The 25525-nt window shown below is 38.5% G+C and overlaps 1 long non-coding RNA gene across 3 annotated transcripts; it reads left to right on the top strand.

Annotated features, from left to right (window-relative positions):
• Positions 1 to 4015: 4015 nt before the first annotated feature.
• On the top strand, positions 4016 to 20159 carry LOC126481649 (uncharacterized). 3 transcript variants are annotated; one of them, XR_007587606.1, is made up of 4 exons: positions 4016 to 4355; positions 5242 to 5446; positions 6050 to 6254; positions 19335 to 20159. It is a non-coding gene; the product is annotated as an uncharacterized LOC126481649 (long non-coding RNA). The 3 variants fall into 3 exon arrangements; XR_007587605.1 differs by lacking the exon at positions 19335 to 20159 and having other exon boundaries at positions 4016 to 4233; positions 4327 to 4355; positions 6050 to 6549; XR_007587604.1 differs by lacking the exon at positions 19335 to 20159 and having other exon boundaries at positions 6050 to 6547.
• The last annotated feature ends 5366 nt before the right edge of the window (positions 20160 to 25525 follow it).

Consider the following 25525-nt stretch of genomic DNA (forward strand, 5'->3'; position numbering starts at 1 on the left):
GATGTAACATTTTTGACTAGGCAACATTGGGTACTGTTTGTATTGTGCAATTCATAACACTGCAGCTGAGAATGAGAGTTTAGCAGAGGGTAATGTTTTAGTGAGCTAGAAGTCATATAATGCTGCATTATTGGATCTATAGGTTATCTGAAAAACTTTCTATTTGTGTTCTGAGGAATTATGAGGTTGAGATGGTAATACTGGAATGATGAACAGTAATTTTGCCAATCAGCTGATAGCTGTGGTAGTAGACTGATGTGAATATCCTGACAGATAAACTATTTGGCAGCATTTTCTGAGGAATTAATTTTCTGGTTGAATGAGAGTGGTGCTCAGAGTTGAGTACAGAAGTGTAATGTGTAATGTAATGTGTTTTATTCATCTCATAACGTACACAATTTCAGAACATATGTCACATGTACAGGATACATGTCAAGGTTACAATTTGCTTATTTAAAATTTTTTCACACTTACAATAGTACTTTGTGGAGCGTTTACTTGCTTGCAATTTGTCAAACTTACAGTATTTACATCTACTCTAACTATCATAAATTTCTATTCCGTTTTAGGGATCCAGCTCAAAGTATCACTTTGTCCTTCATGAAATATTCCACAAAGTAGTAGCATCATTCAATTAGAAAAACATGTAACTTGTTTTTAAAATGTTTATCGTGATATTCATTATGTCACACCCTTTTATAGTGTTGTGAATCTTCATGGCTATATACCAAGGAGTTTGAGCACTCATTTTTAAGCAATGATAGGTGAGCATGAAGTTCTGTTTATGTCTTGTGTCATATGAATGTTCAAAATGATTTTTTGAATAGATCAGCTGTGCTGCACTGGAAAATAACCACCTCAAAGATGTATAAAGAGAGGACAGTTAATATTTTTAGGTCTTTAAATACTGTTAGGTATTATGCCCTCGGCTGTGCAGAGCACATGTTGTGAATGATTCTTTTTTGCAACTTTAAAATTCGTGTAACATTTCCCGAGTTTCCCCAAAGAATTATTCCATATCGAATAACTGATTCGAAGTAGCTATAATATACTATTTTCCTGGTGGCCATATCAGTGGCACAGGCTAAAATTTCCATTGCAAATGCATGGCTGTTTAATTTATTTGCTAGATATTCTATATGAGAATTCCAACTCAATGTTCTGTCCAAGTTTATTCCCAGGAACCTGACTGTGTCAAGTTCTTCCATTTTTGGATTGTTGTGAGTGTCACAGATTTCTTCAGTTTTTGAATGTTTTGTTTTAAAACTCATCATGTGGGTTTTTGAAGTGTTTAGCCTTAAGCCATTTTGACTGAACCATGTTTCCAGGTTACACTTAACATAGTCATGACACTCTGTGGTATATTGCCAGAATTTTCGTTTTCAGTTAGTGCAGAAGTATCATCTGCAAACCAAGTTAAATGAATATTTATATTGAGAGGCAAGTCATTTACGTAGTACAGGAATAAAATGGGTCCAAGGATTGAGCCTTGAGGAACACCTTGTGACACAGTTCTCTGCTCGGAGAAGTGATCTGCTCCATTTGATGTGACTACCACCCTTTGTTTCCTCTTCAAGCGATATGGTACAAACCATTTCCAAGCAACATCCCTTATTCCATACCTGTTGAGTTTGAAAAGCATCAGGGCATGGTTTATAGAGTCAAATCCTTTTGTAAGATCACAGAATATTCCTGTCACCTTAGCTTTCCTATCTAGTGATGAAGTAATTTTTTCGATAAACTCATTTATCGCATCTACTGTGATTTTGCCTTGTTGGAAGCCAAATTGGTTATTTGAAATGATATTATTCCGTGTGATGAAGCTTTGTATCTGTAAAGCAGCAATTTTTTCAAATATTTTTGATATGACAGGGAGTATAGAGATGGGGCGATAATTTCGCATAACATATTTTGAACCTTTTTTAAACAATGGTTTCACTTCCATATATTTCAAGACATCAGGAAAGCAACCTTCTTCAAAAGATTTGTTTATTATGGGAGAGAGAGGATGAGCAATTATGTTGCAAAGTTTTTAAATTATTTTGGTGGGTATACCATCCCAGCCAGCAGAGTTTTGTCTTTTAAGGGGGGTATGACGTTTTCAACAAATTTTGCTCAGGCTGTGTTGAATTTTTTGAGACATTCCCTGGTACTGGCGTTTAACCCAAAACCATTTACTTTCTGCTCATAATTTGCTACTTCTAAATCAGATTTTGCTATATTTATGAAGTACTCATTGAAGCACTCAGATATTTGAGTTGGACATACAACCAATTTTTCCGTAAGTTTGATTTCTAAAATGTCTTTTTTATGATTTCAGACACTTAATTCAGACTTAACTACAGGCCACACTGCCCTTGTTTTATTTTTCTGCCCTAGAATGATCTATTATTTGCCATTTGTTTTGAAGCTTTCATAACTTTAAAAAAATAGTTTTATCGTTTCTAACATATTTTACAAAATCAGGATCTTTGTTTTACTTCAGTTGATTGTGTTGCTTCCTTTTCCCCTCACTCTATATTTTTAATCCTGGTGTGATCCATCCTATCTTACTTGATGTTTTGTTGCAATATATGATCTTAGTGGGAAAGCTTCATTAAATACTTCAAGAAAACTGTTTAAGAATGTAATACAGTTATCATTTGTTGATTCACCATCACCAAAACACCACGTAACTTAGTTACGCATAGAATGTTTCAATATTTGTTTTACTGAAACTTCTTTTGATATATGTTTTTCTTATTTATGTTTATCAGCTTTTGGCACTGAGAGAAATAAGGCTGAGTGATCAGAAAGTCCTAAGTCTAGACAGAATTATCAAAGTGGTCCATAGTAATTTGTTACAATGTTGTCAATGCATGTTGCTGACTGAATATGTTCTCTGGTGAACTCTAAAAAAATTTAGTTTAAAACCAGACTTTTTTATTGAGTCAATAAATGTTGTTGATTCTTTATTATAATTTGCAGTGTTTATATTAAAATCTGCTGCTATTACAATTTTTTTCTTTCCTTTCTTTAGTTTATCTAGCAAGAACTGGAATTTAGAGAGGAATGGCGTGACTAAAGCCCTTTCTGGAATTGTATAAATTGAAATGACCAACATATTAAGGTCTTTAGGGCTCTACGCAACAACTTTCGAACATGCAGTCTTCATTTAAATAATTAAAATCTGTTTTTACTTCATAGCTTATAGAAGAGTCCAGGAGTATGCAGCAACCTACATGAGATTTTTTCTCCCTGCAGTAGCTGTTTGCAACACTGAAGTTTTCAATTTCATTTAAAATATTTATTGTATTAGAGCTAAGCCTTGTTTATTTAAACAAATAATTTTTATGTTTTTACATTCTGAGAGAAGAATTTGAAACTCATTGAGTTTGTAGCTCAGGCTTCTGGAAGATTTAGAACTTAAGCCACTTATATTCCAGTGCATCAAATAAGAACTTTTGCTTGTTTTAATGGTATTGAGCATAAATTTCATAGACAGTCTTTAGCAGATTTCTTTTCAGCTAACAGGCTTTTTTCTTTTGTATCTCCTCCAGTAAATATTAGTTTTCCTTAGTTAAAGATTTTGATGAAGGTCATTGATCCTAGTCTGTTTAGATGCCGTCCATCCTTGTCTAGACATTCCTTGCCTAAAAACTTATTTGAGTTTATCAATATTGCACCTAGTCTGTCACAACACTCATTAATTCTGGAATTGATTTGACTGATATAACTGTCACTCACTGGCCTCCTGCTTATGATTCCGCTGATCACTACCCTGCAAGCAGGGTTAATTTTTCTGGCTGATCGGATTATATGTTTTGTTTCGTTAATAATTTCTTCTTCGCTGTATCCTCAGAGGGAATTTGTTCCAACATTGATGAAAACGGCTTTTTTAAATTTTTTTCGCTTCTGTTTCGATATTTTCTCATGAGTTTGTAATAATTTTGAAATAGTTACTGAGCTGATGGGACCTAATTCCTGGGTGGATTTCGACTTCACAGGTTGGCACTACGACATTTTTGAACATGGAATCGCCAATTATGAGAAATTCATTTTCAGCTACACTTCTAATACTATGACGTCTTTTGTTCTCGAACTTTCCACTTGTCCATTTATATGTAGTATTTATGCCTACTGAGTCTGCAATTGTGATAATTTACGTGACGTGAAACGCTCGTCTTGCAGGGAGCGCGTATTTGTATCCCTCCGCAAATGGCGCACTTCCTTGTTCGCATCGAACATTTTTTGGTATTTTTATTTGAGCTGCAATTTTCTTAATAAGTAAGGTCCACGTATTCATTTCTACGCGTTAATAGTGATTGTGGTTTTATTGCTTCACAGGACGCCTCATTATCGTTTTTTGAAACAAGGTTTGTATCACTCTGCATCCACAAATTTTCATCGTTTCTGGTGATGTACTGGTAGACCCCGCAGAGAGTCTTTTTGACGCTTAACTTCGCAGTTTTCATTTAGTAGGCTAACGCTAACAGGTCGTCCTTGAGGGATTCAATTTCTTTCTGCAGCACTTGAATAACAGTTTCTTTTGCTGTCACTTCACTTTGGAGATCAGCCTTTTCTTCACGTAAACATTTCTGTAAGCAATCCTGGCAATCCCACAAGAAATCATCGTTTATGAATTTTAGGATCACTTTTGCACACTTTTCATGTAGCCAGAAGCGACACGTTACATGCAGAATTCCTTTTACAAAACGTTTTTTACATTCCTTGCCCACTGCACTGCTACACGATTGCTTTTTTGAGAGAGCTGCACTATTACACTGACCTATCAGCGCCGTGGGACAATGATTTAGTAGAATTTCTATCTCCTTAATTTTGATTTGAATAGTGGTTAAGTTATGTGATGGTGACTCTATTCTTTTTTTTTTTTTTTTATAATGTGATGATTAGCAAATCTATGCTACTGCACATCTAGAGTTCTTTCTATTTCGCAAATAGAAAAGAGACCCAAATCTTTAAACAGTACTTTAACCAGTTTCAGACAGTTATGACTTAGAGTCATGTTTTGTAGTGTAATGTGCACTTGATTTTAAAATTTTTTCTAGTCCACACCTTTCGTACTATAGTCAAATTTAGTGCTGATTATTGTTATGTTATGAGAACTATGTAATGTATTTATTTATGATGTAACGTCTACCATTTGCCATTAGTGTTAAACAATGCTTTTAGGCTTAAGTTAGAAGCAAAAGTAAATGCACTACAGTATAGTATATTCTCTAATTTTTTCATGTACTGTAGTGGAGGAGAACCATTTCCAAGGGAACTGAAAGCAGTGCATTTCCTTACTAACTGGACCTGTTGAAGGCGTGAACAACTTGGTGAGAAAATGTGTAAAAGCTCATTAAAAGAGTGAAAGTGCTTGCGAAAATTACTAAACATTGAGGAAGTGAAATTTTCTGTCTAAACAGGAATGCACAGTGTAATTTGACTTTTTGCAACCCATGTGAGTATAACTTTTTAAGCAAGACAGATCTCATATTACATGCAGAATTCCTTTTACAAAACGTTTTTTACATTCCTTGCCCACTGCACTGCTACACGATTGCTTTTTTGAGAGAGCTGCACTATTACACTGACCTATCAGCGCCGTGGGACAATGATTTAGTAGAATTTCTATCTCCTTAATTTTGATTTGAATAGTGGTTAAGTTATGTGATGGTGACTCTATTCTTTTTTTTTTTTTTATAATGTGATGATTAGCAAATCTATGCTACTGCACATCTAGAGTTCTTTCTATTTCGCAAATAGAAAAGAGACCCAAATCTTTAAACAGTACTTTAACCAGTTTCAGACAGTTATGACTTAGTCATGTTTTGTAGTGTAATGTGCACTTGATTTTAAAATTTTTTCTAGTCCACACCTTTCGTACTATAGTCAAATTTAGTGCTGATTATTGTTATGTTATGAGAACTATGTAATGTATTTATTTATGATGTAACGTCTACCATTTGCCATTAGTGTTAAACAATGCTTTTAGGCTTAAGTTAGAAGCAAAAGTAAATGCACTACAGTATAGTATATTCTCTAATTTTTTCATGTACTGTAGTGGAGGAGAACCATTTCCAAGGGAACTGAAAGCAGTGCATTTCCTTACTAACTGGACCTGTTGAAGGCGTGAACAACTTGGTGAGAAAATGTGTAAAAGCTCATTAAAAGAGTGAAAGTGCTTGCGAAAATTACTAAACATTGAGGAAGTGAAATTTTCTGTCTAAACAGGAATGCACAGTGTAATTTGACTTTTTGCAACCCATGTGAGTATAACTTTTTAAGCAAGACAGATCTCATATAAATTGATATGTATCATAGAATGTAATCATTGTTTACCCAAAAAGTACATCACTTATAATGTAGATGCCTAATTTTTATTAAAAGTGTAACTTGTAGATATTTTGTGTAGTTGTGCAATACAATGTATGTAAATAATTTGTATGGGAATTTTCATATGGCCAATTCATGGAAGTAGAAATTTGAAAAACATATGACTGTAATTTTGGTAAGATTTCTTATGTAATACATTTTTGTGTGTACACTACTGATCATTAAAATTGCTACACCAAGAAGAAATGCAGATAATAAATGGATATTCATTCGACAAATATATTATACTATAACTGACATGTAATTACATTTTCACGCAATTTGGATGCATAGATCCTGAGAAATCAGTACCCAGGACAACCACCTCTGGCTGTAATAACAGCCTTGATACACCTGGGCATTGAGTCAAACAGAGCTTGGATGGAGTGTACAGGTACAGCTGCCCATGCAGCTTCAACACGATACCACAGTTCATCAAGAGTAGTGACTGGCGTATTGTGATGAGCGAGTTGCTCGGCCACTATTGACCAGACGTTTTCAATTGGTGAGAGATCTGAAGAATGTGCTGGCCAGGGCAGCAGTCCAACATTTCCTGTATCCAGAAAGGCCCGTACAGGACCTGCAACACGCGGTCGTGCATTATCCTGCTACAATGTAGGGTTTGGCAGGGATCGAATGAAGGGTAGAGACACAGGTCGTAACACATCTGAAATGTAAGGTCCATTGCTCAAAGTGCTGTCAATGCGAACAAGAGGTGACCGAGACGTGAAAGGTATGGCACATACACAATGGTACTCATGTTCTCTTTCTTGTTTTTGTTCCACAGTCGCAGTTTTACCAATGGTATTGAAATATATTCCTATTCTGCAACTGTAATAAAGCGACTTATTTAGACCAGATGTGTGTCTCTCTTTTGAAGCATCTTCAGTGGACAATATTTTGTCTCCTCCATTGCCAAGTCACCTTTCGTAGTTTTGTGCTGTGGTAACACAATATTCAACGTTTGTGTCGGCTGATCAGTGTTTTAGCAAATAAATGTTTGTGTGTGCCACACACAAAAATTATATTTGACATAGCTCAGACCACTTCACTGATAGACGGTATATTCAAGTCTTAATGTTTTTGTAAGTCCACAGTTTTGTTTAATGTATTTTGTCTACTTCCTTTTGATTGATTGAAGTGCTTTAAAATAAAGCCAAATGTGCCCGGTGTAAATAAAACTTTTGTTACAGTCGCGAAAGACGGAATATTTCTCAATATTACATATGACACCTATGTGGTAATTAAATTAAATGAGATATTGTTGTACAGTAAATTTTATATGAAATGTAGGTATCTTGTCCACATTTCATTCTCAACATTGTGGCAACTAAAATCGACCATGCGGAAAGTATACTCTATGGACTTTTACCTCTGCAAACTCTTCAAAATTTCGTGCAAAGGTTTACTATATTTAATGCTGCATAATAACTGCGTTGAACATCGAAACAAAATTAAGTCATTTATGGGGGGAAGGTATCAGTCAAGAAGATGTGTAAAAATCAAATTTTTGGGCCAAATAGTTTTTGTGAAATCGAATGATAAGAGCGTCAAAGCAGCCGGAACACAATGTGTCTACACAGGCGAGCAGTGCAGTGACAAAACCGCGCACAGCGCAGAATGCAGGGAGCACATCTTTGTAGCAGCGATAGGGTTAATGCGGCCGTGGAGGCTTTACTTCATGAACTGCGTGCTCCCCCCTAAACCTAAGCTTGCGAACTATGCTATACTATGGCGCTGCTTCTCTTGGTGCGTGCGTCGTGTGCAACTGGCAACGCAGCAATCTCCCGCATCTGGGCGGGCATGCGCGAGCCGCCAAGATAAAAGAATTCAACTATAATAATCTTAGAAATATCTTTTGTCTCTATTTGAAAACATGTTAGCAAAGCCAGCCCTTAATTAATTCCAAAGTAATTAACAGTTTTGTTAAAATTATTGTTTGAATAACTATATATGTTAATTTCATGATTGAAACAAATAATACAGCTTAGCCCTTGCATAGTAGAAACCATTAAAAAGAAGGGCGATTTTGATGTATTCAGTTAATTGAATGAGTTAATTTCTGTAAATTAAACATTGAGCACCTATTATTGTGAGGATATATAAGGGCCCAATGTTGGGTCGTGGGACAGTCAGTCCATAACTGTGTTTCAGATGAGGAACCTGGATTGGTTAGATCAACAACAATGTATCCATGAAATAAGTGTTACACCAGTAGGCCATGTGTTAAAACAATGACAGTGTCTGTCAAATTCATATGAAAGACTATAAAATGCGTGGTTAGTGTTTTACTGCTCATAGTTGTACAACACTAAACTACTGTAGCAGTATGTGGATATTTGCCTGCAATCAATTAATGAGGCTTACCAAAAGTTAAACACTGGCCATATACAACCTTGTACTATTGGGTGGTTGTGAACGGTGAAAGTAAACAACTGTGAAACACAACTGTGCACATGTCGGCTACATTTTTTACGGTAGTCAGTGTCAAAATTACAAACCTCATTTTTCTGCTAGTGTAACAATGCAGTATGTTGAACCGAGGACAATCAATGAAGAAATAAAGCAGGCAAATGTCACAACTCACATTGTGATTTCTATCATTCCTATTATTATGGTACATACTTCTTTCTACTGCACTATCCAGTCTGTCAACATATCATAAAAACTGTTCAAAACTATAATTTTTTTAAAAAAATCTTAGACTTCCCACTGACTTAAAATTTAAATTTACCTGTGACAGAGCTTTGGCTTCAAGAAATTGTTTAATGAACTTAATCTTTTGATTATCATTAATGCCTGTCACAAAACTATCTCTGCAGTGGTGGAGAAAATCCACTGGAAGTAAATTATCTGTTATAACATCAAGTTAAACACATATATGTCAAAACGACACAAGACATCTAAATCACAGAGCAAGTTGACCAAGCAAAACATGTGAACACAGTAACATTGAAATTAGCACTGAGTCCAAGTCTAGCGGCCGCTGCTCGGCTGGCCGCTTAGGTGGCGTAGCTGCTGCATGGCTGGCAGACAGCACCGCATGTAGAGGACGTGCGTAATTGCGCGGCGGCACTTCGAATGATCAGCGAGTCACAACACTTTTCCCCCCTTTGAAATTTTTGCACTGGTCTTGATGGAGGTGGCCTGTAGATTGCTAAGTCCATAGGCATTGTTTGACTGGCAGTAAAGTCTTGAGGAGGAGGCTTCCCGTACAGACCGAAGTGTCCCCGATGATAACGGGTCGAGATGACAGGAGACGTACGGGTCGAGTCTGCTGGGGCCCCGTACACCAATCTGCCTCTTGCAGCAAGTCCGGTTGTTATAACAGGAGACATGGGCGATGTGTCGGCGTCCATAGAAGAAGGAGGCGAGTAGAGTTGCTCTGACAAGTGATGTTCATCCGGTTCCTGCATGAGCACGTCTCCCGGTGGCGTCCGTTCTTGTGCTGGCACTGAGATGATGGTGAGAGGGCTGTGTTGTGTAATGAGAGATGCCAAGATCCCGAGCATCAGGTAGAGCCGAAGGTGGTGTAATGGCAGTCGGAACAGGCGATGCTGGCACACGAGGCTGAAGCTGGTCTGAATGACTCACTGCAACACCCATGTCCATCTGGATTTCATACAGGCATCGGCCACGGTGTCGTAAGATGCGGCCAGGACTCCATTTTGGCCACCTGCCATATCCCCGTACCCATACAAGGTCGTCGGCAGTAAAGTGGCCAAGCGAAGGCACCTTCGGCCGTGAGGTGGAAGGCTGCAGAAGATGAAGTAGCATGCGAGGCTGTCGGCCATGTAAGAGCTCAGGCGGGCTGTTGTCACCCATAGGGGTGAAATGGTAAGAAGCCAGAAATTGGAGAAGCGCATCATCAGCAGCAGAAGAAGTCAGGAGTTTCCTTATCTGAGCCTTAAATGTGTGGACCAGTGGTTCAGCCTCACCGTTGGACTGTGGATGGAACGGAGGGGCCGTGACACGCATGACGCTGTGACGGGCACAAAAATCCGCAAATTTGGAAGAGGCCAATTGCGGACCATTATCAGTGACAATGGTGGGAAGGCCTTCCAAAGAGAAAATGCAAGCTATAGCATTTGTGGTTGCCATGGTGGTAGGCGACATGCAACGGACAATGAAAGGAAAGTTAGAGTAGGCATCAGTTACGAGTAGCCAATAAGAACCTAAAAAAGGTCCCGGAAAGTCAGCATGAATTCCCTCCCAGGGCTTCTCAGGCAAAGGCCACGGTGACAAAGATGACTTCGGGGTGGCGGCCTGTGATGCACAAGGGCCGAAGGCAGCGACCATGTATGTGATTTCAGATTCGATGCAGGGCCAGTACACATGACGACACGCCAGAGATTTTGTGCGAGAGACACCCCAGTGCCCTTGGTGATGGAGGCGCAAGACCGACACACGCAAAGACGCAGCTACCACAACACGCGGCGAAGCATTGTCAGTGGAAAGGAGGATAACACCATCCCTAGCCGTGAGGTGGTAGTGCAAAGCATAGTAGTTGCACAATGGATCAGAAGTCTTAGTGGATAGATGATCTGGTGAACCCTTCTGAATACAGTGTAAAACCCGGGAGAGGGTAATATCAGAACGCTTAGCAGCCGCCAGCCGGTTCCCGGTGATGGGAAACCTGTCCACAACCCGCTGCTCGGCAACATCCAGGTGGAAACACAAAAGTTCGTCCCTATCGAATGCCAGATCAAGACCCATGGGAAGGCGAGACAGAGTATCAGCATTCGCATGTTGAGCCGTCGGCCGGAAATGAATTTCATAATTGAAACGAGACAAGTAAAGAGCCCAATGCTGGAGACGGAGTGCAGCCTTGTCAGGAAGTGACATTGAGGGATGAAACAAAGAAACAAGTGGTTTGTGATCCGTAACAAGATGAAATTTGGATCCATAGAGAAAAACACCAAACTTATGAAGAACATAAATAATGGCCAAAGCTTCTTTTTCAATTTGAGAATACTTTTGTTGGGAATCCATGAGCGTTTTGGAGCCATAAGTAATGGGTTGTTCAGAACTGTCGGAAAAACGGTGTGGAAGGACTGCACCGACCCTGTATTGTCTGTGGCAAGAACAAGATGTTGGCCAGGTCGATAAGTAGCCAGGCATGGGCCCTGTTTTAGCATAGTCTTCAATTTCTGTAAAGCCACATCGCATGATGCGGACCAGTGAAAAGGCATGTTTTTATGCAACAGGTGATGCAACGGCTGAGCCACCGAAGCAGCAGACGGTAAAACCCCAAGAAGGCCTGCAGCTCCTTAACAGATGTAGGGCGAGGAAGGGCATCAATCGCAGCGACAGTTTGCTGAAGCGAATGACTACCATCCCGAGAGAGTTGGAACCCCAAGTACGTGATAGATGCCTGAAAAAATTGTGATTTCTGATGATTACACTTAAGACCAGCAGTCTGTAAGACATGAAAAAGTGTGCGGAGATTTTGAAGATGTTCGTCAGTGGTGGAGCCAGTGACAACAATGTCGTCCATGTAATTGATACACCCGGGGACAGTGAGCAATAATTGTTCCAAGAATCGCTGAAAGAGAGCAGGGGCACTGGCAACCCCGAATGGCAATCATTGGTGTTGATAGAGGCTGAAAGGCGTGTTAAGGACCAGAATCTGCCGGGAAGCAGCGTCAAGAGGAAGTTGATGATAAGCTTCTGACAGGTCAATTTTAGAAAAATACTTGCCTCCCACAAGTTTAGTGAACAATTCTTCAGGTTGGGGCATAGGGTAAGTGTCGATGAGGCACAGCGCATTTACAATGGCTTTGAAATCGCCACAGAGACGAATATCACATTTGGGCTTAGAAACGACAACGTCAGGAGAGGACTACTCACTGGAAGTGACAAGAAGCAAGACTCCTGAAGTAGTAAGATGATCCAGCTCCAGTTTTACCCAATCACAAAGGGTCACAGGAACGGGCTGAGCCTGAAAAAACTTAGGCCGAGCAGTGGGTTTGAACGTGATATGAGCTTCAAAGTCGTTTGCATGGCCTAACCCAGGAGAAAAAAGGGACGAAAATGTCGTCGACAAGGAATCCAATTGAGCCAAGGAATCCAATTGAGCATACGGAATAGCATCAGAGACTATATTGACAGTCATCTATGGAGAACCCAAAAACGCGAAAGGCATCGAAACCAAAGAGATTTTCTGCATTACTCTGGTCGACCACAAATATGGGAACAATGTGAACGACAGATTTGTAAGATACCTCAGCATTAAACTGTCCCAAGAGAGAAATCTTCTGTTTATTGTACGTCTGTAATTGCCAAGTGACGAGTGATAGAAGAGGAGAACCCAACTGAAGATACATCTTAGAATTAATGATAGTGGCAGCAGAACCAGTATCCACCTGCATGTGAACATCACGACCAAGGATTTGGACTGTGAAGAATAACTTCCCTGAAAGGGAAGAAGTGCAACTGACAGACAACACAGAAGCAGAATCAGCATCACGGTCATGAACATCATGTACGCAGTCGGATTTGCAAATGGAAGACACATGACCCTTCTTTTTGCAATTGTGACACACGGCCCAACGTTGGGGACAATCCTCTCGTGAATGTTTCGTAAAACACTGCGGACATGAAGGAAGTTGCTGGGAGTTTTGCTGCAGTTTCTGAGAGGTTTGTTTACGGGTAGGCCGAGGCTGTGCATGGGAGCGTACTGCGGCCACATCAGCCAGTGGGGACACGCCGCACGCGTCGTCACCAGCGCACAGAGGTTGTATGTCCCCAACGTCACCCCCAGGCCTCTATTTGCACTCCAGTGGCGCGAGAAATTTCAAAAGACTGCGCGATGGATAGGACTTCATCTAGAGTCAGATTTGCCAACTGAAGGGCACGTTGTCTCACTTCTTTGTCGGGTGCCAACCAGATAATAGTATCCCATACCATGTAATCTGCGTAGGATTCTTTGTGAACGTCAGTAACAAATTGACACTTTCGACTGAGGCCGTGAAGCTCAGCAGCCCAAGTGCGATGGGATTGATTTGGTTGTTTTTGACAACAATAAAAGGCAACACAAGAGGCTACCACATGCGTTTGCTTATGAAAATATACAGACAGAAGTGAGCACATTTCAGCAAAGGACAAAGACGCAGGATCTTTCATCAAAATATTGGGGCATTGAAGAATAAAATTGATGAGCTTCTGCTTTGTTTAGAAGATATAGAAACTGAGAATGTAATAGATGTACTATGCCTGTCTGAACATCACATTGTCACTGATATGCAAAAGGTTAGCATCAATGGGTACAAATTAGCTGCACCTGTAAGTAGAGATAATATGATGAGAGGAGGAGTTGCCATACATGTCAAAAGCTTCCACAGTGTAAAAAATTTAGAAACTAAAAAACATGGAAGCATGTGCCACTGAACTTAAACTAAATGATGGCACTTTTATAATTGTTACAGTGTATAGGTCCCCCTCAGGGAATTTCCAGCTATTTCTAGAAAACTTGGACGCTTTGTTGTGCTATCTGTCAGACAGGGGGAAGCAAATTATCATTTGTGGGGATTTCAATGTTGATTCCCTGAAAAAGTGTAATAGGAAGAATGACCTTGTAGTATTACTCAGTTCTTTCAATGTGAGCTCCGTCATAGATTTTCCTACTCGGATAACAAAGAACAGCAGTACATTGATAGATAACGTTTTTATAGACCAAGATAAGTTTAAGGACATAAATGCTTATCCTGTTGAGAATGGTCTTTCAGGTCATGGTGCACAGCTAGTTACAGTACATCACATAGCTCCATGCAGTATATCAAATCAGACTTTCAAAGCAGTGTGTTCAATTAACAATATAAATATTGCAAACTTTAGGGAAAGCCTACGGCAGCTAGACTGGGATGAAGTGTATAAGGAACCTGATGCAAACTTGAAATATAACTTATTTCATGATACATTTTCAAGGGTATTTGAAAATTGTTTTCCCAAGAAAATAGTTAAACATAATTCCAAGAAAACATAAAAAAACCTAACTAAAGGAATAAGAATACCTTGCAACTGTAAAAGAGAACTGTATCTAACAGCAAGAAGGAGTACTGACCCCGAAATTGTTCAATATTATAAAAACTATTGTGCGGTACTAAGAAAAGTTAATAAAAAGTCCAGAAGCATGTGTATCATGTCTGAGATCAGTAACTCTGATAATAAAATTAAAGCAATTTGGAATATTATTGCAAGGGAAACAGGGCAACCAAGAGCACAGGAAGACTTTAGTGCCATAAAACTGAATGACAAGTGTACTAACAAACAATCAGAAATTGAAAATATTTTCAATAATCATTTTTTTAAATGTTGTGGAGAAAATAGGATCTAAATCTTCACTAGAAGAGGCAAGGCTACCAATAGAAGAGGCCATACCTGTGCAGTCTGAAACAACTGTAATTCCACCAACCTCTCCCTCTGAAATCAGTAAAATAATAAACTCACTGAAAAGTAAAAGCTCTCACGGAATTGATGGCATTTCCAGCAAGATACTTAAAGCTTGTTCCCCACAGATAAGTAGGATTCTCAGCCACGTATGTAATAGTTCTTTGGAGCAGGGTGTTTTCCCCGATAGACTGAAATATGCCATTGTAAAACCATTGCATAAAATGGGGGATATGTCGGATGTCAACAACTACCGCCCAATCTCTCTTCTGACAGCTCTATGAAAAATTTTTAAGAAAGTAATGTATTCAAGAGTAGCCTCCCATATTTGTAAAAATAAAGTAGTAACAAAATGTCAGTTTGGTTTTCAGAAAGGCTTCTCAACAGAAAATGCTATATACGCTTTCACTGATCAAATATTAAATGCTCTGAATAACTGGACATCACCCATTGGTATTTTTTGTGATCTCTCAAAGGCCTTTGATTGTGTAAATCATGGAATTCTTTTAGATAAGCTAAATCATTATTGTTTGAGTGGGGCAGTGCACAAATGGTTTAATTCATACTTAACTGAAATAATGCAGAAAGTTGACATAAGTGGTTCATGTAATGTTAAAACAACAGCTGATTCCTCAAACTGGGGGCTATCAAGTACGGGGTCCTAAAGGGTTTGGTCTTAGGTCCTTTACTGTTCTTGATATACATTAATGACTTATCATTCCACATTGATGAAGATGCAAAGTTAGTTCTTTTTGCTGATGATACAAGTGTAGTAATAACATCCAAAAACGAAGAACTAAGTGATGTACTTGTAAATGATGTTTTTAACAAAATTATTAAGTGGTTCTCAGCAAATGGACTCTCTTTAAATTTTGATAATTCACTGTATATACAGTTCTGTACAGTAAATGGCACAACTCCAGTAATAAATATAGACTTTGAACAGAAGTCTGTAGCTAAGGTAGAATTTTCAAAATTTTTAGGTGTGTCCATTGATGAGAGGTTAAACTGGAAGCAACACATTGATGGTCTGCTGAAACGTCTGAGTTCAGCTACGTATGCTATTAGGGTCAGTGCAAATTTTGGTGATAAGAAACTCAGTAAATTAGCTTACTATGCCTGCTTCCATTCACTGCTTTCGTATGGCATCATATTCTGGGGTAATTCATCATTGAGTAGAAAAGTATTCATTGCTCAAAAATGTGTAATCAGATTTCAATGTAGATTTCCTTAAAGACTCTCCCAATAAGAACTTATCTGAGTTAGTAACACTATCATTCAACTTAATTCCCACTGTAAAGTTCCCCACTAGGAGAGCCACTTGCTCACAAACAGCCATTGATAATATCTTTATAGAAAAGTCCAATGAACAAAATTATATTACAAAACCAATAGTCATTGGCCTCTCAGACCATGACATGCAGTTCCTTCTGTTAAATGTTAATACTGAACAGGATATAAAATCTGTTAAATCTGAGCTCAAGAGGGTAATCAGTAAGCCAAAAATTGATTATTTTAGGACACTCCTCAGAGACATTCACTGGACTGATATTTACAGTGCTCATGGCATGAATGAAAAATATAGCACTTTTGCTAATAAAGTGCTTACCTTATTCGAACACTGCTTTCCCCCAAAACTTACCAAGGTTAGAGCAAAGTCTACAAAGAAGCCATGGATTACTCGAGGACTAGGGGTATCTTCTAAAACAAAAAGAAAACTGTATCTGTCAATCCGAAACATTTCCAATGTTGATGCTATAGTGCATTATAAGAAATACTGCAAAATATTAAAGACTGTAATACGGATATCAAAGCAAATATATTACAAGGAAAAGATAGTCATATCAGATAACAAAATAAAGACAATATGGGATATAGTGAAGGAGGAGACCAGTAGAACCAGACATGAAGAGGAACAAATAGCATTAAGAGTAAATGATACATTGGTGACAGATGTGTATAGTGTTGCAGAACTTTTTAACAAACATTTTATAACTGTTACTGAAAAGTTGGGTTGTCAGGTTCGGTAGATGCTGCTATGGAATACCTCAGACCAGACATTTCAAGTAACTTCCATAATATGAATTTGACCCTCACTACCCCAACAGAGATAACGTCCATCATAAAATCTTTAAAATCAAAAACATCTAGTGGGTATGATGAAATATCAACAAAGTTAATTAAAGAATGTGATTCTGAGCTGAGTAACATATTAAGCTATCTGTGTAACAAGTCGTTTATCAGTGGAATATTTCCTGAATGGCTGAAATATGCTGAAGTTAAGCCATTGTTTAAGAAGGGAGATAAAGAAATAGCATCAAATTTCCGTCCAATTTCACTGTTGCCAGCATTCTCAAAAATTTTCAAAAAAGTAATGTACAGTCAGCTTTATAACCATCTTATCTCAAATAACATACTGTCAAAGTCACAGTTTGGATTTCTAAAAGGTTGTGATATTGAGAAGGCTATTTACACATACAGTGAAAATGTGCTTAATTCATTAGACAAAAAATTGCAGGCAACTGGTATATTTTGTGATCTGTCAAAGGCATTTGACTGTGAGTGTAACAGGAAATGCTGCAAAATGGTTCAAATCTTATATCTCTGGCAGGAAACAAAGGGTGTTATTAGGAAAGAGACATGTATCAACCTATCAGGCATCATCCAACTGGGAACTAATTACATGTGGGGTCCCACAAGGTTCCATTTTGGGGCCCTTACTTTTTCTTGTGTATATCAATGACCTTTCATCAGTAACATTACCAGATGCCAAGTTCATTTTGTTTGCCGATGATACAAACATTGCAATAAATAGCAAATCAAGTGTAGTCTTAGAAAGATCAGCCAATAAAATATTTGTGGACATTAATCACTGGTTCCTAGCCAGTTCTTTGTCACTAAACTTTGAAAAAAGATACTACATGCAGTTCAGAACTTGTAAGGGGTGTCCCACGAGTATATGTGTAACATACAATGACAAGATGATAGAAGAAGTGGACAGTGTTAAATTCTTGGGATTACAGCATGATAATAAATTCAACTGGGAGGAGCACACCACAGAACTGCTGAAGCGTCTTAACAAATCTCTGTTTGCAATGCGAATTTTGTCAGACATAGGGGATATAAAAATGAAAAATCTGGCATACTATGCTTACTTTCATTCCATGATGTCATATGGGATTATTTTTTGGGGTAATTCATCAAGCCAAGCTAAAGTTTTCTGGGCACAAAAACGTGCAGTAAGAGTTATATGTGGTGTGAAGTCAAGAACATCCTGCAGGAGCGTGTTTAGGGAACTAGGGATACTAACTACTGCTTCCCAATATATTTATTCCTTAATGAAATTTGTCATTAAAAATATATCACTTTTTCAAACCAACAGCTCAATTCATGGAATCAATACTAGAAATAAGAATAATCTTCACAAGGATTTAAAGTCACTTAGTCTTGTACAAAAAGGTGTGCATTATTCAGGAACACACATTTTCGATAACTTGCCAGCAGCCATAAAAAGCTTAACAACCAATGAAATTCAGTTTAAGAGAAGCCTAAAGGATTTATTGGTGGCCAACTCCTTCTACTCCACTGATGAATTACTCAGTAAAACCAACTGATTTGTATATAAGTACAATATAACTTCTGCACAATTTCAGTGCAGTAATGTGTTCCTTGAAAATTTGTGTGTGTGTGTGTGTGTGTGTGTGTGTGTGTGTGTGTGTGTGTAAGTACAATCTAACTTCTGCACCATTTCAGTGCAGTAATGTGTTCATTGTAAATAAGTATTATAGAAGTTGTATTACATGTTTATTACCTTATAAATAAATAAAAAAAAATTATTTTAAATTCAGTGCATTAGTATTTGTAAAATGACTCTTTCATATAGTGTTCATTAAAAAATGACGATCACTTGGGACCTGTGGAATGGTGCATTAGCTTATTTGTTTTAGTTGTAAATATTTGTCATGTATTGTTGTTTTTCTGACATGTTCCACATCCTGGAGGACCTCCTCACTACAGATCAAGTGGAATGAAAGTAAAGTAAAAAAAATTTTTTTTAAAAAGTTGCTGAACCCACCCACGGTCATGCTGCAGACATCTATTTAAGGGTCTAGGGATCCTCACAGTATATATTATTCACTTACGAAATTTGTTGTTAATAATCCAACCCAGTTCAAAAGTAATAGCAGTATGCATAGCTATAACACCAGGAGAAAGGATGATCTTCACTATGCAGGGTTAAATCTGACTTTGGCACAAAAAGGGGTAAATTATGCTGCCACAGAAGTCTTTGGTCACCTACCAAACAGCATCAAAAGCCTGACAGATAGCCAACTAACATTTAAAAATAAATTAAAAGAAGTTCTAGATGACAACTCCTTTTGCTCATTGGGTGAATTTTTAGATATAAATTAAGGGAAACAACAACAACAACAACTTAAACATTAGTGTCATGCAATATTTTGTATAATGTAATATCTTGTACAGACATCTTTTATGAACCTGATACATTCCACATCATTATGAAGTGTCGTTTTCATGATCTATGGAACAAGTATTAATCTAATCTAATCTAATCTCTTTCAAAGGAGCCAGTTGCGACAACAACCGATACATTTAAGGTGAAATCCATGAAGGGAACAGAGACTTACATGTTTGTTCATCCGTGACATGAAATGCCAAGAAGTGCTGTCAAAGACGTTTTTCATAATCAGACCAGTCTTCCGCCGTCTCATCGTAAGGAGGAAAAGGAGGTATAGACAACAACGAGAAACGGCCCGCATTTGATGCCGCGATGAAATCACGAATTGCCGATGTGAGAAGTGTTTGCTGTTCAATGACACCTTGCAATAGTTGCTCTAAAGTAGCCATGGAAACCTGTGGGTCAACAATAAAAAGGAAAAATCCACTACCTTGTCGCCGATTGTTATAACGTCAAGTGAAACACATGTATGTCAAAACGTCAAAACACATGTAAGTCACAGAGCAAGTTGACCAAGCAAAACATGTGAGCATGGTAACATTTGAATGAGCTCTGAGTCCAAGTCTAGCGGCCGCTGGCTGGCTGGCCGCTTGGGTGGCGTGGCTGCTGCATGGCTGGCAGACAGCGCCGCACGTAGAGGACGTGCGTAATTGTGCGGCGGCGCTTTGAATGATCGGCGAGTCACAACATTATCTGACATGAAACTTTTGATACGAATGTTGGACCATGCAATATCATTGTTTGCACACAGGTTTTTGTTAATACCACTTCCTTAAACTGCTGAAATTTTTTGATCTATAACTGTTACATTAGGTTGCATATTGTTTTCTACACTTAATTTTTTTTGTTTTAAACTGGTGGAAATTTGTCGGGTAGTAGCTCTCAACTCACACAATTTTTTCCACTATGGCTTCTGTTCAACTCTGATGTCATAAATATTCTTTGATTGTTTTGCTGACTCGGCTACAAACATATTTTTTAAAACAATAAATTTATTTTCTTAAACAGCAATCTTTTCATTCACACTTTTTAACCCCTTGGACAAACCATTTTTTAATCTTGAAACTTTATTACTAAGTTGACCTACTTGACCTTGTACCATGTCCATTTTACTGTTATTTTCAGCTTCCAAATCATTTAATTGTCCTTGTAATGAAGCAACTTTGCTATCATTATGTTCTTGTTTTAGTTAACTGATCATTAACTGCACTAAATTTGCTATTGTTATCTGTCTTCATTTCCTCTAGTTTTTACAAGATTAATTGCAAAACATCAGTCTGTACTGTTTCTTTAGCGACTTCTGTTTCACTCAGCTCAAACATGTCCTGACTGAATTCTACAGCTTTCATTTCTACCTCACTTTTGCTTTTGTCCCTATCAATTTTGTTAACAAGCACACGAGTCCACAAAATTAACTTCACAAATAATTTGTACTTATCTTTCTTTTTTGATGTCTCTGGTTGTAGTTGTAAAGTTCTTCTCACTTCCATCATTATTGGTAGTACATCATCACTGTTGGTACAAAGATCCTTTGTTGGGCATGCTTCAGTTTTGCTCCATGTGATCGAAAATTTATTTGTACATAAATTTAAAAAATCAATGAAGTTAGATGATATCTCCACCAGACAAAACTTCATTGTTAGTCAATTAATCACAGACAACACCCACACTTGCAATCTCCCCCCTCTTTGCTACTTCCATCTATTGTCCACATTGAAGACTGTTATGAAGATTTGAGAGGAGCAAAGATTGTGATAAACTTTCTAGTTTACTTAGCTTGTCTTGTTGAAATGGCTCTAGACAAAAAACTAACAAAGTAATGAGGTGGTATACTCTTAGACTAGCCAAAATAAACTGTATTGTCCAAATACTAAATGACAAGGTCAAGCTGCTGAAGATATAGATATTAAGGATAGACTGTACTCTAGTTATTTACAGACCAAAAGGATCTACAGAAAGGAAATAGAAAAAGCAAAGAAGGAAAGCGATGCCAGATTTTTGAAAAAGCTCACAATCCTTGTAAAGCAGCATGGGACCTGGTTAACGAGCACAGGAAAAAGCCCACCTCTTGCTCTAATTCTTGCAGTCCAGATGAGTTTAATGACCATTTTATAAAAATAGCGAAAAACGCAGTAGATGAAATTCCTAACTTTGTAACAGATCCTGCAGCTGCTGTGAAATTTGAGAATAAAGGCAGCATGGTAATGTGGAAGAGAGTGTATCTAAAAGAAATATTGAAAATTGTAAAAAGGTACAAATCTTCAGGGAGCCCTGATATTTATGGCATGTCCTGTACTATGATAAAACCTATAATCAGTGAAATTGCACAGCCATTAGCAGTAGTAATAAATAAAAGCCTCCGTGCAGGGCAATTTCCAGACTTCCTGAAAGTTGCACGCACAGTGCCCGTTTACAAAAAAGGCAGTCCACATGAAGTGTCAAGCTACAGGCCCATATCTATAACACCAGTACTAGCGAAGGTGATGGAATAGTGAAAGAACAACTATTAAGTTACTTTGAAGGAGACAGTCTCATTTATGATGCGTAACATGGCTTTCGGGAGGGCAGGTCAACAACAACAGCTGTACTTGATTTAGTTACAAACATAAGTCAGGGTTTTGGAGACAAAGAGTCTATAGCACTAATGCTCTGCGACCTTAGTAAGGCATTTGACTGGATCCCACATAAGGCCCTGCTCAGAAAGCTAAAAACATATGGTATAGGGGGATCTGTCCTGCAAACTCTTGAATCCTATCTGAGAAACAGACGACAGATTGTCTCCTTGCAAGGAGCTGATTCAGATGAGAAGAAGCTACAGCATGGTGTGCCACAGGGATTGGTAATAGGGCCCCTGCTGTTCCTTATCTTTGTAATTGACGTAGGCCCCAATGAGCACACCTTGCAGTTGTGGATGATACAACCTTGTTCTTAAAAGGACAGAATGTTGTACCGGCAGTCCAACAACAGAAGTCTTGTTCAATGAAGCTAAGGCCTGGTTTATCATGAACAAACTGAAAATTAATGAACAAAAAACTCAGAGGATGATATGCAGCCTCAGCAATACTGGAGCATTGGGTAACACAGCAGATGTTAAACCTCTGGGCTTTTTCATTGATACCAAATTAACCTGGTAACAGCACACCAAACATGTGTGTTCCAAACTTTCATGGGTTCTGTACCTCTTGAAGAAGCAGTACCTTCTAACTGTGTACTATGCAATGTTCCACAGCCACATCAGTTATAGGATGTTGTTTTGGGGCCATTCAGCAGGCTGCAAGAATGTGCTTTTACTGCAAAAGAAAGCAATGAGGATCATTACTTAAAGCAAAAAAACAGACCACTGTAAACCAATTTTCACCAGGTTAGGAGTCCTGACTGTTTACAGCCAGTATATATTGAACTGCCTCTGCCACATAAAGAGAAACCATGATATTTACAGAAAGAGAAATGAAGTTCACAACAAAGACAATATCGACATGCCAAGGTGTCAATTAGCAAAGACACAAAACAGCTTCCCAGTGGTGACCCTAAAATTGTTTAATGCTCTATCTGATCACATTTAGTCTTTACCATGGGAGCAGTTTAAAACTACTATTTTGCATAAGCTAAAAGAGCAACCCTTCTACAACATTGAACAATTATTCTCTAGTAATAGCATAGTGTTTACTTCAGCTGCAGCTCAGCTCCATGACTCCAACAGCAACCATCATATTTAATTTCATTGTATACTTCTATCTATTTTATAGTTGTGATATTATTGTAATCTAATTTATAACTTAAATATGTCTTGCGGTATTAAATTACTATCATATGAGAGTTGTATTCATGTATTTTGATAATGTTGTATTTTGACGCTGTCCATCCAGCTGTGGCTGGTGAATGACATAGAATTGGTAATAAAGGTAATAATAAAGTTGTTCTTGTCTGTGGGCCTGATTCTTGAAACTGAAAATGTCACATCGGGTCCTCATGATTGGTTTGAACTAAATAAATCTGGAGATTGTTGTTGCAGCATGTTTTTACATACATGTATTTTCGTACGTTTTTAGTACATGATTTTGATTTTTCACGTTTACAAAGCCGAAATTACATTGTTCGCACAAAAATATCTCTGATCACATCAGAGGCATGCTTATGACTCTGTGGAAAAAACAATATTCGTAAAGTTTTATAATTTTTCTATACAACTGAATTTCTACTATCTTTAATTTCGATTATTATTTCATAAATGAATCCAGAAATAAACATAGTAAACAGTACAGGATTTCGTAATTAATAATAGAAATTTTAATGATTTGTAATTTCAATAATTCATAATTTCAATAATTTGTGATTTTAATAATTCATCATTTCAAATGTTTCTAAAAAAATGAATTATAACTGTACATTCAGAACTAGTACTTATTAATTATAACATTGAAACTAAAATATTCTATAATGTAACTCGTTTCATAAATTTTAGCTTGAAATATAACATACTGTGTATAAAATTATAAGAACATTTTCAGAGAAGTAACTGAGATAATATTAACCTGTTAAAAACCAGAAAAATAATGCTGGTATCGACAACTACTATTGAGAAAAACTAATGCTAGAGGAGGATGTCCCGTTACAATATTCCAGGGACAAGTGTTGGGTTCTGTTACCCAAAGACGTGCCTTATTTTCTCACAGACTTGCGAACACGACGTATGAGACCCAATGGTGGAGATGCACATCTCACGTCTCCCAAAGCTTCTGTTTCCATCTATTTATGAGCTGGTGATCATGCAAATGAAGCTGTTTAAAAGGTCTTTGGTGCTCCAGTGATGGGTGCTGCTTATGTTGCTGCAATTTCCGGCAACCATCAAGACACAGTCTTTCGCCGGGGGCACCCTGAGGAGCGAAGGACCGCCTTTTTCACAGCAGAAACGATCATTGTGATTACTCTCTCGACCACCACATTGATGTTGACATGTGGGGAGACTCAATGGTAATGCCAGAGGTGAAAGCTTCCCAGTTTGTCTTGTTTAAAACCTGTCTGGTTAGGCGTCTGGGGGAATGATGCTGAGGGAGTGAGAAGAAGAAGGGGAAGTGATCACTACCAAACAAATTTTTGTGGGCTCTCTAGTGGACAGATGGGAGAAGACCTGTGCTGCAAAGCACCATGAGCCACAGTGAAGTGTGTGGGGGCGCCAGTATTTAAGAGGAAGAGTTCGAGTTGAGACAGTAAATTCTTGACGTCTCTTCATTGGGCAGTAAGCGTGGTGCCAGCCCACAAGGAGTTATGGGTGCTAAAATCTCCCAGAAGTAGGAAAGGTAGCTCAGTCAGGTGGTGGAAAAAACTGCCACAATTCCATTGGAGGATGACATTGCCTGTAAGCTGGGAAGACATGAAGGGACACCTCCGGGTCACCTGCTGCCAGCAGTTGAGTACCTGTGTGATTGATATACATCGTATCTGAGGGTCTGGCAAGGTCTAGGTCCTTGGGAGATGACAGAATCTCCACCTCATCCTCAGATTTGGAGGTTATAGGTAGCGATGATGTGGGGGCCACTGCAATTTCTTTTTTCTTGGAGCTCTTTTTGTTTTTGGATGTCTCTCACTGCCCCTTGTGTTTCTCTGGCTGGGAAGGCTTCACTGATTCAGTCTCAGGGGCTGAGGAGAAGCCCTACGACCAGCTGCCTGTGGGTTCTTCAGCCACTGGTGGGCATCCTCTATCCCACTGGTAGCAACCTTTAAAGGGAGTGACCCAAGGGACCCCTTCCTAGTGAGAGGAGCCAGGAAGACTTACGCTTCACCAGCTGATAAGTTGGGAGTGATGTCACAGATGGTTGGTGGGGGGGGGGGGGGGGGGCGGGGGGCGGCAATTGCTCCTGAAGTTGGTGTAGTCTTGTGGGCCTGAGGGCCAACTATAAATGGTGAAACAGATGGGGCTGTAAACATCATCATAGCTGCAGCATAAGAGGATATCATGCACACAGGGTTTAGACTTCCACATTTTCTCTTAGGTGTAGACCAGTCAATCCAGGGTCTTGTATTCCATGATTTTCCTTTGTTTCTAGAGAATCCTGCAGTCCAGCAAGCAAGGGAAGTTGTGATCTCTGCAGCTGACACAGATGGAAGGCAGAGCACATAGAGTATTAGGATGTGATGGACATCCAAAATCTCAACATGTAACGCTGGAAGTATAGTGGGAATACATATTCCTGAACTTCCAGCACTTAAAACACACATCAGAGGAGGGATGTATTGCTTTGCAACAAATCGGTATACCATCATCCTGACCTTCTCAGGTAATGTATCATCCTCAAAAGC

This window comes from Schistocerca serialis, chromosome 5 (genome assembly GCF_023864345.2).
Source record: "Schistocerca serialis cubense isolate TAMUIC-IGC-003099 chromosome 5, iqSchSeri2.2, whole genome shotgun sequence".
In the NCBI taxonomy this organism is placed as follows: domain Eukaryota; kingdom Metazoa; phylum Arthropoda; class Insecta; order Orthoptera; family Acrididae; genus Schistocerca; species Schistocerca serialis.